The sequence below is a fragment of the Triticum urartu genome, chromosome 7 (assembly GCF_003073215.2).
Source record: "Triticum urartu cultivar G1812 chromosome 7, Tu2.1, whole genome shotgun sequence".
Lineage (NCBI taxonomy): Eukaryota > Viridiplantae > Streptophyta > Magnoliopsida > Poales > Poaceae > Triticum > Triticum urartu.
In genome coordinates this window covers 122,297,915-122,311,220 of record NC_053028.1, presented here as the reverse complement: position 1 = coordinate 122,311,220, position 13,306 = coordinate 122,297,915, and positions in this window count along the sequence as shown.

The window sequence follows — 13,306 nt, the reverse complement described above, 5'->3', positions numbered from 1 at the left end:
CCATTAATTAACAATCTCACATCTGTCATGAATACTCTCAAAACCCAATCCACGTCTACGAGCATAGCATGGCACTATAAGCATAATGTAATAGTAACTCCCAAGGTTTGAATGCAGGGCAATAGGTTCCTACCTCATCAACTACTTCCCAATACCCACAATTTATCAATCCTACTCACGCAATGTTTGAGGGTGAAACTAATGCATAAAAACTGGGTATGAAAGGGGATATGATCAAAGTGTGAACTTTCCTGCAATGTTGATGAAGATGATTCGCACTCATAACTCTTGATAGATCTACTCGTCACACTCCGGTCAATCTATCATAAGCAAGCAATAGTAACCACACATAAACAATCACTCAAAAGATCAGAAAGAACGAAGAAGACGATTCGGAAAACATCAAAACCAAGCAAATAACTTTTGCAGCATAAAACAATTTCTAACAGTACCAAAATTAAGTGAATTTGGCCTTATCAGAAAGTTTAGGTCAAGAGCTTCCATTTACAAAAAGAATCAACTCAAACGGAGCTATGAAACTCAAGTTATGACCAAACGAAGTTTGAATTCAAATCTGATCTAATTTAAATTTTAAACTTTTCAAAAACATGTTTGATTTGGATTACTGGATAGAGGAGATCATAACGAAGAAGTGGGCGTTGGTTTCGTTGGATTTGGACAAACGAGTAAAAAGTTATGGCTATTTGAAAAATCAGTGCCAAGCTCCTTTATGGAAGAAAAAATAGCTACGGGCTAGGGTCTAATGTATAAATACGTAGACTAATTGATAATCTAATTATTTTATCATATTAGTCTAAAAATAATAAACTACGGAGGTATAAGAAGAAGAAAAAAATAAAGAAAGATACCTTTATAAGGCAGAGAAAAGATGACTTTGGAGAGAAGAGAAAATTTCTAGAAGTCGCGCCGGAGAGAAGAATTTTTTTTTCTTAAATGAATCTAGTCAAACCAAAATATTGATTTAACCCGAATCGGATGATTTTTGGAGGCTCTATGGGTCTATATTTATTGGTGGAAAAAAGGGTTAGGGGTCAAAGGCTAGGCAATGTGGGACTAAACGTAGACGAAAATATACGAAACAGAGAAGAAAAGAGGCGGATGGGCCTAAAGGCCTTCGGCCGGCTGCGCGCACGCTGCGGTGCAGTTTTTTTTTTACAAAATTCGGCCTAAGAGAAAAGAAAGAAAGAAAAAAAAGAAAAGGCTGGCTAGGCCTGGCCTATTTAAGAGAGAAAAAAAACAATGGGGCGCCAGAAGCTATTATACTGCACATGTAGGCGATAAATAAATATAGGCCGCATGTACAGTTTTTTTCTAAATAGAAACAGAAGGAAAATCGAATAACAAAATAAAATAAAAATTTTATATAGGCATATTATATATCACAATTTTCAGAAAAATATTTTCTACGGCATGAACATTTTCCTAGCATTAAATAAAATTCAGACAAATTCAGATAATTCAAAGAGTGCTACTGGTCTAATAAAATCCAATAAAATCATTTTAAAAATATCAAAATGATTTCAAATTTATTTCTCTCCAATTTTTTGTTGTAGGGAATCATGTTACCCTAATTTCCATATATTTTATTTTTGGAGAAAAATAATTTGAATAAAATCCAAATAACTCCAAATTAAAAAAATAATTCCAAAAGACTTTGAATTTGATCCTTTGAAACTCCCAACTCATATTTCATATAATTTGAAGAAGTCATTTTATCTCCTCTCATGAAAATCATTGAGTTGCATAAAGTTTCAAAATTGGAAATATTTTCCAAATGAAATTCAAATATTTTCAACACCCCTTGTCATTTAAATAAATGGAAGAAGTCATGTCATCTTCTCTCGAGGGTTTCGTGGTGAAAAGAATTTGAATTCACGGAGATCACGAATGAAAAATGAAAGTTTGGGAAAGTCCTTTTATTCCCTCTCATTTAACTTTCAAAAAGGTTTCGAATTTCACTCAATTTCACACAATCAATCAAACAATCAATCAAATCTATCTATTTATTATAACATTCCAAAATTTAGAATTTTGGGATGTTACAAACCTACCACCCTTAAAAGGAATCTCATCCTCGAGATTCGGAGAGGCTAGAAAGAAATAGGTTAGGTTCGGGGTCTCTTCAAAATTTCATCAATCGTCTCCGGGGTCTGGGGTGCTACCACCCTTAGAAGCATGGTTACTGTTCCATCAAAACTCATATACTCCATCCTTATTCTTGACAGTGTCGGTCTTCTCAGATCCTCGAGAAAATTCCTTCTCTGAGCTCTTCCGGTAGTGGCATAACCTTTTCCTCAATTCTTCTGTCTTTCATCTAGGTAAGGTTCTTCCGAGACTGGGTCTTCTTAGCTGACGGGTCTGGCGCCAATACTAATCAACTAATCGATATCTCATGGTGGTCAACAATTTATGGTTTCTCCTGCAGGAAATGGGTCTGGGTTGAGCCTCACCGTATAACCTACGGTTGGCAACAACTGCCTTGTACAAGGAGAAAAATACCTATACCATTCTAAGGCTTAAACAAGGTTTTGATCGTCGTCACTCTACTATAGGTAAGTCTCTCAGATTTACCATCCCACATAGCAAGGCGAATAATAAGAGTAAGTCGGTATGGTGATCAATCCATCCCGCACCCAAATCATTATCTTGTATACGGTTTAGCGAATCTCGCATTCTAACACTCGGTCATCCTCACAAGCATGGCAGAATTTCTCTTGTCGACGAACCAAGTTCGGATATATCCATAGATTCTGCAAGCCAGACAAACATCTAACGTTTCTTCACAACTCTCAGGTTTTGCGTTACTCCTATAAAATCGTCTGCCGACAAACGTAACTTCTTCCAGGGTTTTTCCTTCAGCAATAGTGTGCTTGCTTCTTGGCAGGTTCTGGGGCCTGTGGGTTATGGCCCATCTCATCACTTGTAGTCCTTGAACTTATCATCGGGCAACTGATCATTGTTCCAACTTCCAACTTCCTAGTATTCTTAAATCCATCCAATTGTACTGTCTTCCTTCCTTCTATTGGCACCAAACTAAGACATGATTACTCAGATTCATCATGGAGTTTCCATTGATCCATATTTCTGGCATCATACCTCCTTTATGTCCAATAGTAATTTATCTCTTCATATTCGTGTGATATCCCTCATTCCGAGATAAAAACTTATACTTATGAAGTCCATATTCCACTTCGTGGAACATCATTATCCTTTCCAGGGTCAAGCGTCCTTACACGGGAATATTGGCCATCTCTGCATGGCACTTCTTCAACTGGGAAACGTGAAACACATCATGAACTCCTGACAGTCCTTCGGATGACTCCAACTTGTTGGCCACTTCTCCCATACGCTCCAAAACTCGGTATGGTCCTACAAATCTCGGGGCTAACTGTCCCTTAACTCCAAATCGTTTAACTCCTCGCAGAGGGGACACACGAAGACATGCTCTGTCTCCAATTTCATAGACTACCTCCTTGAGTTTTTGACTCTACATAACTCTTCTTCCTGGACTGAGCTACCTTCAGTCTATCTCGAATCAACTTAACATTCTCTTCTGACTCCTTGATCACATTTGGTCCAAACAACTGACGGTCTCCAACTTCATCCCACACACTCTTGGGGCATCACACATATCGAGACAAAACTCGTATTCATTTTGTCTGAAATCCACTCAGTGTAGTATCCTTATCTTTTCCAGGGGTCAACGGTTCTTACAGGGTACTACACTCTTAAAATGCACAAATCTTCCATAGACCATATTTCTCATATCCTCAGAATGGCCAAAATTCTTCTTCATAGAGTAACAACTCATAAAATCCATATCAGTACCAACGATGCTAACTTTATTCATTCTCAAGTGATTACAATCTCTTGCTTTTCCATTACATGTCTCAACTCAACACCTCAATATAAAAGAAAATGTTCTCACTTCTACTACTATACTTCTCACAGACTCAATTATTTATCACAAGTCTCCTTCTCTTTGGGATAATCTATGGCAAAGTGCCCTGCTTCATTACAACGAAAACATATTACTTCTGACAAGTCTCGAGGTTTCCTTTTTGGGCAACTGTTGAGGTAGTGCCTTGACTCCTTGCACCTGTAATAGGTGATATGACTCAGATCCTTCCTGGAATCCACTCTGCTTCTCTTTCTGGACTTTTCCATTCCAATTAGGGCTTCTATTTCCTGCGGGTCATATTCTACTTCCTCTGTCGGGAATTCTACTAGATCCCCATTCAAACAATTTTGGGAGATGTGTCCTTCTTCTCTACATGAATAGCAAGACTTAGTGCAGGGTTTACTCGGGTCTTCTTTAGGTGTGTCCTCCATCTCTTCCTTCATCACAACTTATTCTAAAATTTCCATGAGGGCTCCTTTCATTACTTCTTTCTTCTGCTGGATGGTTCGTTGTATCATGGGATAAATGTGACACTGAGTAGGATAGTGGGTAGTCCCTTCACACAAGAAACAAGTAATCTGCCTAGTTGGGCATTCTTCAATTGGGTGACTTCATTCACAATTAGGGCATTCATCCTTGTGTTCTTTATGGGTGTGTCCTATTTCTCCACAAATCTTGGATGCACAAGGTTTCTTCATATCCTTTCCATAAGGCTTCAACTTCTGGGACACAAGCCGAGACTTTGGCAAAGTCAACTTAAATTCTTTCCAAGTGGTTACTCCTTGCCATCCATTGATGGTTTGGTACATCCTCCACCAAGTAGCAACACCTCTTTCAAAGCACTAAAGAGCATGTTGGGTCATATCCTTTCCGACTACAGAGTTATTCTTCATGTGATCCTCCATGTTCTAAATCCATCGGTCCGTCTCCAATTGACTTATCAGTCCAGAAAATATAAGCTCATCTTCATTCATCCTCTATTGGGTCCATGTGGGTTTGGGGTAAGATAAGAGAGAGGGAGAGGGATACACACAATACAAACAAAAGTTTTGAAAAGACAGATTTTATTTGTGGCCGTCGGGAGAAACATCAAACAAATGACAGCTCACAAAAGTCGCATCTAGCGTAGGTATATAACAGGGGTTTGGTCTTCTAAAGGTCAATAAATCTTCAACGTCTCCAAACTCTTCAAGCCTTGTTCATGCCTCCAATGGCTTCTTCCGATCATGCTTGTCTTTCTCAAGTTCTTTTACCATATCAACTCTGTTGACGCGAAGTCTCTTGTGACGTCCTTTAATATTCTGGAGTTGCATTCCAAACTTCTGGGTTTCAACATCCTTGGCGTGAACCATGGTCCTACTGTCCTTCAGTTCCTGACGAATCTTCGGTATCTCGAGGTTTTGCTCCTCTAGCTTGGCTATTTTCAACTTTTGGGTCCTGAGTTCTTCATGAAACGCTTCCTTGTCAAAATATAGCTTCCTGCAGTCCATCTTAAACTTCTTGATGTAATTCTCCAAATCCTGGTGATACACCAGCTAAAGTTAAAACTTTGTATTGCCGATGGGTGCTCCATCAGCCTTCTACCATCCAATCCTTCCATGCATATACATGCTTAACTTAGCACGGTGACAATAGCATAAGCGGGAGATAACTTCATGGATAGCTGTGTTTCTGCTCTTGTCATTTCCATGAGCTATCATTCCATAGTTGATATCTCCTGCCTTAGGGTTTTGTTGACAAATCCTTGAGTTTTTAACTCTACATGCTCCGGTCTTTCTCCGATACACCTTGATCTCGGGTATTGACAACTTCCATAGTCTGCCAAGTTCCATAAGGGTAGCCTTCCTAGGTCATACAAATCTGGGAATTCTTCAGAGTCTTCAAATTCTACTTGTCTTCGGTCTTCAACCGTTGTAGTTTCCATTATTCAGATGCACGGAAAATACTCTTCATTCTGAAGTGGTCTTAGTTGTCCGATATCTTGTACTTCTTGGAGTGGTCTCATCAGTCGAATCTTCGTGTGGTCAAAAGGGGAAAGGGGTATGGTCTCACTAAAGGGAATTTTTGAATAAGCTCAGAAGAGAAGAGAGGTAAAAGATCTTTTTAAAAGGGAAAGTTTTAGAGAAAATCCTTTCTATGGGCTTGCCAGTTTCTAGGGTCACGTCCTATAGTCAACATGTGCTCTGATACCATCTTGTAGCGACCCGACCCGAATGGACCAAGTCTCTGTGCTTAAGTGTCATCCCTGGATCGGTATGCTGACACACACAGTACTCGAGGATTTATAACAGAGGTAAATCACATGTATAAGTAACGTAAATACTATTACCTCAATCCAAATAGCGGAAGTGACAAGGTTGTGGATTCCCATCAACACCAACGGCAAAGTTGAGTGTAGAAATCGTAACCCTAACGTATTACTTACTCGTCGTAAGAAATCCTGCAACATGAGACGTTGCAGCCACAAAGGGTCAGTACATTGAATGTACTGGCAAATTCACACCAGAGAATAATGATGAAAAAAGGCTATCACTACATGCATATTTGGCTGGTGGAAAGGCTCTAGGGTTATAATGTTTTTGCGAAAAGCCAATTTTTCCCTACTACAAAGGAATAAATTTTATTTAACTATCATGGTGGTTGTTAAACATTGAGAATGGTTGACAGCATTCTCAATCCCAATTAAATATCATCATTAAAACCCAACAATATTCATTTAAAGTAACGTGATGAGATTCACATGATAATTCAGGTACTAGATACTCAAGATGTCCATAACCGGCGACACGGCTAATCATGATTAGTTTATACACTCTGCAGAGGTTTGCGCACTTTCCCCCACAAGACTCGATCGCCTCCGTTTGGTTTCTCGCACTACATGGTGTTTGAGAAGACGGATGACCGAGACATAGTCTTTCAGAAGCGCTAGCACCTTACGATGGATAGACCGTTACACCTACTTTCCCCTACATCTGCTAGTCTACCATGTAAGAGTTCGCACGACTTGATCAACTATGCTAGAGCCCATAATAGCTTGTGGCTGCACACGGAAGTTTCTAGTATGAATAATCTTATGATCCCTTTGAGCCTGGGTGGCGGTCCATAAAGGAATGTACATGCAAATTCAACCATTAGCAGGATGAATAGCATCTAGGTATGATCATGTATATAGGCATCACATCCGAGACAAGTAGACCGACTCCTGCCTGCATCTACTACTATTACTCCACTCATCGACCGCTATCCAGCATGCATCTAGAGTATTAAGTTAAAAACAGAGTGACGCCTTAAGCAAGATGACATGATGTAGAGGGATACACTCATGCAATATGAAGAAAACCCCATCTTGTTATCCTCGATGGCAAAAATACAATACGTGCCTTGTTGCCCTTACTGTCACCGGGAAACTACACCGCAAGATTGAACCCAAAGCTAAGCACTTCTCCCATTGCAAGAAAGATCAATCTAGCAGGCCAAACCAAACTGATAATTCGAAGAGACTTGCAAAGATAACCAATCATACATAAAATAATTCAAAGAAGATTCAAATATTATTCATAGATAGACTTGATCATAAACCCACAATTCATCGGTCTCAACAAACACACCGCAAAAAGAAGATTACATCGAATATATCTCCACAAGAGAGGGGGAGAACATTGTATTGAGATCCAAAAAGAGAGAAGAAGCCATCTAGTTACTAACTATGGACCCGTAGGTCTGAGGTAAACTACTCACACTTCATTGGAGGGGCTATGGTGTTGATGTAGAAGCCCTCCGTGATCGATGCCCCCTCCGGCGGAGCTCCGGAACAGGCCCCAAGATGGGATCTCGTGGATACATAAAGTTACGGCGGTGGAATTAGGGTTTTGGCTCCTGTTCTGAACGTTTGGGGGTACGTGGATATATATATATAGGTGGAAGGAGTACGTCAGTGGAGCAACAAGGGGGCCACAAGGGTGGAGGGCGCGCCTGGTGGGGGTGGGCGCGCCCCCCTACCTCGTGGCCTCCTGTTTTATTTCTTGACGTAGGGTCCAAGTCTCCCGAGTCTTGTTCGTTGAGAAAATCACGTTCCCGAAGGTTTCATTCCATTAGGACACCGTTTGATATTCCTTTTCTTCGAAACCCTAAAACAGGCAAAAACAACAATTCTGGGCTGGGCCTCCGGTTAATAGGTTAGTCCCAAAAATAGTATAAAAGTGGATAATAAAGCCCAATAATGTCCAAAACAGTAGATAATATAGCATGGAGCAATCAAAAATTATAGATACGTTGGAGACGTATCAAGCATCCCCAAGCTTAATTCCTGCTCGTCCTCGAGTAGGTAAATGATAAAAATAGAATTTTTGATGCGGAGTGCTACTTGGCATAATTTTAATGCAATTCTTCTTAATTGTGGTATGAATATTCATATCTGAAAGATCCAAGACAAAAGTCAGTATTGACATAAAAATAATAATAATTCAAGCATACTAACAAAGCAATTATGTCTTCTCAAAATAACATGGCCAAAGAAAGTTCATCCCTACAAAATCATATGGTTTAGTCATGTTTCATTTTCGTCACACAAGAATGCTCTCATCATGCACAACCCCGATGACAAGCCAAGCAATTGTTTCGTACTTTAGTAATCTCAAACCTATAAACTTTCACTCAATATGTGAGCGCGAGCCATGGACATAGCACTATGGGTGGAATAGAATATAATGAGGAGGGTTATGTGGAGAAGACAAAAAAGGATAAAGTCTCACATCAATGAGGCTAATCAATGGGCTATGGAGATGCCCAGCGATTGATGTTAATGCAAGGAGTAGGGATTGTCATGCAACGGATGCACTAGAGCTATAAATGTACGAAAGCTCAACAAAAGAAACTAAGTGGGTGTGCATCCAACTTGCTTGCTCACGAAGACCTAGGGCACTTGAGGAGGCCCATTGTTGGAATATACAAGCCAAGTTCTATAATGAAAAATTCCCACTAGTATATGAAAGTGACAAAACAAGAGACTCTCTAACATGAAGATTATGGTGCTACTGTGAAGCACAAGTGTGGCAAAGGATAGTAACATTGTCCCTTCTCTCTTTTTCTCTCATTTTTTGTGGCCTTTCTCTTCTTTTTATGGCCTTTCTCTTTTTTATGGCCTTTCTTTTTTATGGCCTTTCTCCTTTTTTATATATTCCTAACTTGGGACAATGCTCTAGAAAATGATGATCATCACACTTCTATTTATTTACAACTCAATGATTACAACTCGATACTAGAACAAAAGATGACTCTATATGAATGCCTCCGGCGGTGTACGGGATATGCAATGGACCAAGAGTGACATGTATGAAAGAATTGTGAACGGTGGCTTTGCCACAAATACTATGTCAACTACATGATCATGCTAAGCAATATGAAAATGATGAATGTGTCATGATGAACGGAATGATGGAAAGTTGCATGGCAATATATCTCGAAATGGCTATGGAAATGCCATAATAGGTAGGTATGGTGGCTGTTTTGAGGAAGATATAAGGAGGTTTATGTGTGAAAGAGTGTATCATATCACGGGGTTTGGATGCACCGGCGAAGTTTGCGCCAACTCTCAATGTGAGAAAGGGCAATGCACGGTACCAAAGATGCTAGCAAGGATGGAAGGGTGAGAGTGCGTATAATCCATGGAATCAACATTAGTCATAAAGAACTCACATACTTATTGCAAAAATCTACATGTCATCAAAAACCTCGGTACTACGCACATACTCCTAGGGGGATAGATTGGTAGGAAAAGACCATCGCTCGTCCCCGACCGCCACTCATAAGGAAGACAATCAAATAACACCTCATGTTTCAAATTTGTTGCATAACGTTTACCATACGTGCATGCTACGGGACTTGCAAACTTCAACACAAGCATTTCTCAATTTCACAACTAATCAACTAGCATGACTTTGATATTGTTACCTCCATATCTCAAAACAATCATCAAGCATCAAACTTCTCTTAGTATTCAAAACACTCTTAAGAAAATTTTACTAATCTTGAATACCTAGCATATTAGGATTTTAAGCAAATTACCATGATATTAAGACTCTCAAAATAATCTAAGTGAAGCATGAGAGATCAATAGTTTCTATAAAACAAATCCACCACCGTGCTCTAAAAGATATAAGTGAAGTACTAGAGCAAAACTATATAACTAAAAAGATATAAGCGAAGCACATAGAGTATTCTAACAAATTCCAAATCATATATGGCTCTCTCAAAAGGCGTGTACAGCAAGGATGATTGTGGTAAACTAACAAGCAAAGACTCAAATCATACAAGACGCTCCAAGCAAAACACATATCATGTGGCGAATAAAAATATAGCTCCAAGTAAAGTTACCGATAGAAGTAGACGAAAGAGGGGATGCCTTCCGGGGCATCCCCATGCTTTGGCTTTTAGGTTTCCTTAGATTATCTTGGGGGTGCCATGGGCATCCCCAAGCTTAGGCTCTTGCCACTCGTTGTTCCATAATACATCAAATCTTTACCCAAAACTTGAAAACTTCACAACACAAAACTTAAAGTAGAAAATCTCGTGAGCTCCGTTAGCGAAACAAAATAAAATATCACTTCAAGGTACTGTAATGAACTCATTCTTTATTTATATTGGTGTTATACCTACTGTATTCCAACTTCTCTATGGTTTATAAACTATTTTACTAGCCATAGATTCATCAAAATAAGCAAACAACACAAGAAAAACAGAATCTGTCAAAAACACAACAGCCTGTAGTAATCTGTAGCTAGCGCAAGATCTGGAACCCCAAAAATACTAAAATAAATTGCTGGACGTGAGGAATTTATCTATTAATCATCTTCAAAAATAATTAACTAAATATCACTTTTCAAATAAAAATGGAAGTAGTTTTCGTGAGCGCTAAAGTTTCTGTTTTTTTACAGCAAGTTCAACAAGACTTTCCCCAAGTATTCCCAACGGTTCTACTTGGCACAAACACTAATTAAACACAAAAAACACAACCAAAACAGAGGCTATATAAATTATTTATTACTAAACAGGAGCAAAAAGCAAGGAATAAAAATAAAATTGGGTTGCCTCCCAACAAGCGCTATCGTTTAACGCCCCTAGCTAGGCATAACAAGCAAGAATAGATCTAGGTATTGCCATCTTTGGTTTTCAACTTCTTAGCGGAATCAAGCTCAAATCCGGGAGGTTCTTTACGTTTCCCTTCATATTCTGAAATTTTTAGATCTAATGAATCCAACCGCTTATTGCAAAGGGTAATCAACATATTCATGCGGTGAATATTTCCACTAATGTCTTAAGAGGTTCAAGAGATTTCTGCAAGATTTTAGTAACTTCACAAATTTTTTCAAAAACTTGTGTCTCTTCCTGAGTAGGATGAGGCCCCTTTTGTTGAGGTAGTGTTCCCACTATACCTTCTATAATTTCAAGTGCGATATGGGGATCGATTTCAATAAAATTGCCTTTGGCAACGCAATCAAGAGTTGTCTATGAGACATATTTAATCCAACATAAAAATTGCGAAGCAAAATTCTCAGGTTTATTTCAGAGGTACAATTACAATAAGACTCCATTATTCTCAACCAGGCATCTTTTAAGTTTCTCCTAGTCTCTGTTTAAAGTGAAAGATTTCGAACTCAGGAGTCAACAGAGAAGATAAGGGACTAGCCATAACGAGAAGCAAACAAACTAACACACAAGCAAACAGAAAGCAAGCGGGCAAAAAGAGGAAAATAGAGAAAGAGAGGGAGGATAGAGAGAGAGGGCGAATAAAATGGAAAGGGTGAAGTGGGGGAGAGGAAAATGAGAGGCAAATGGCAAATAATGTAATGCGGGAGATAAGGGTATGTGATGGGTACTTGGTATGTTGACTTTTGCGTAGACCTCCCCGGCAACGGCGCCAGAAATCCTTCTTGCTACCTCTTGAGCACTGCGTTGGTTTTCCCCGAAGAGGAAGGGATGATGCAGCAAAGTAGCGTAAGTATTTCCCTCAGTTTTTGAGAACCAAGGTATCAATCCAGTAGGAGGCTACGCGCGAGTCCCTCGCACCTGCACAAAACAAATAAATCCTCGCAACCAACGCAAATAGGGGTTGTCAACCCCTATAGGGCCACTTACGAGAGTGAGATCTGATAGATATGATAAGATAATATTTTTGGTATTTTTATGATAAAAGATGCAAAGTAGGCAAAGTAAATAGCAAAGGAAAGAACTAAGTAGTAGGAGATCAATATGATAAAGATAGACCCGGGGGCCATAGGTTTCACTAGTGGCTTCTCTCAAGAGCATAAGTATTCTATGGTGGGTGATCAAATTACCATTGAGCAATTGACATAATTGAGCATAGTTATGAGAATATCTAGGTATGATCATGTATATAGGCATCACGTCCGAGACAAGTAGACCGACTCCTGCCTGCATCTACTACTATTACTCCACTCATCGACCGCTATCCAGCATGCATCTAGAGTATTAAGTTAAAAACAGAGTGACGCCTTAAGCAAGATGACATGATGTAGAGGGATACACTCATGCAGTATGAAGAAAACCCCATATTGTTATCCTCGATGGCAACAATACAATACGTGCCTTGTTGCCCTTACTGTCACCGGGAAACTACACCGCAAGATTGAACCCAAAGCTAAGCACTTCTCCCATTGCAAGAAAGATCAATCTAGTAGGACAAACCAAACTGATAATTCGAAGAGACTTGCAAATATAACCAATCATACATAAAAGAATTCAAAGAAGATTCAAATATTATTCATAGATAGACTTGATCATAAACCCACAATTCATCGGTCTCAACAAACACACCGCAAAAAGAAGATTACATCGAATAGATCTCCACAAGAGAGGGGGAGAACATTGTATTGAGATCCAAAAAGAGAGAAGAAGCCATCTAGCTTCTAACTATGGGCCCGTAGGTCTGAGGTAAACTACTCACACTTCATCGGAGGGGCTATGGTGTTGATGTAGAAGCCCTCCGTGATCGATGCCCCCTCCGGTGGAGCTCCGGAACAGGCCCCAAGATGGGATCTCGTGGATACAGAAAGTTACGGTGGTGGAATTGGGGTTTTGGCTCCTGTTCTGATCGTTTGGGGGTACGTGGATATATATAGGAGGAAGGAGTATGTTGGTGGAGCAACAGGGGGCCCATGAGCGTGGAGGGCGCGCCTGGTGGGGGTGGGCGCACCCCCTACCTCGTGGCCTCCTGTTTTATTTCTTGACGTAGCTTCCAAGTCTCCCGGGTCTTGTTCGTTGAGAAAATCACATTCCCGAAGGTTTCATTCGTTTGGACTCCGTTTGATATTCATTTTCTTCGAAACCCTAAAACAGGCAAAAACAGCAATTCTGGGTTGGGCCTCC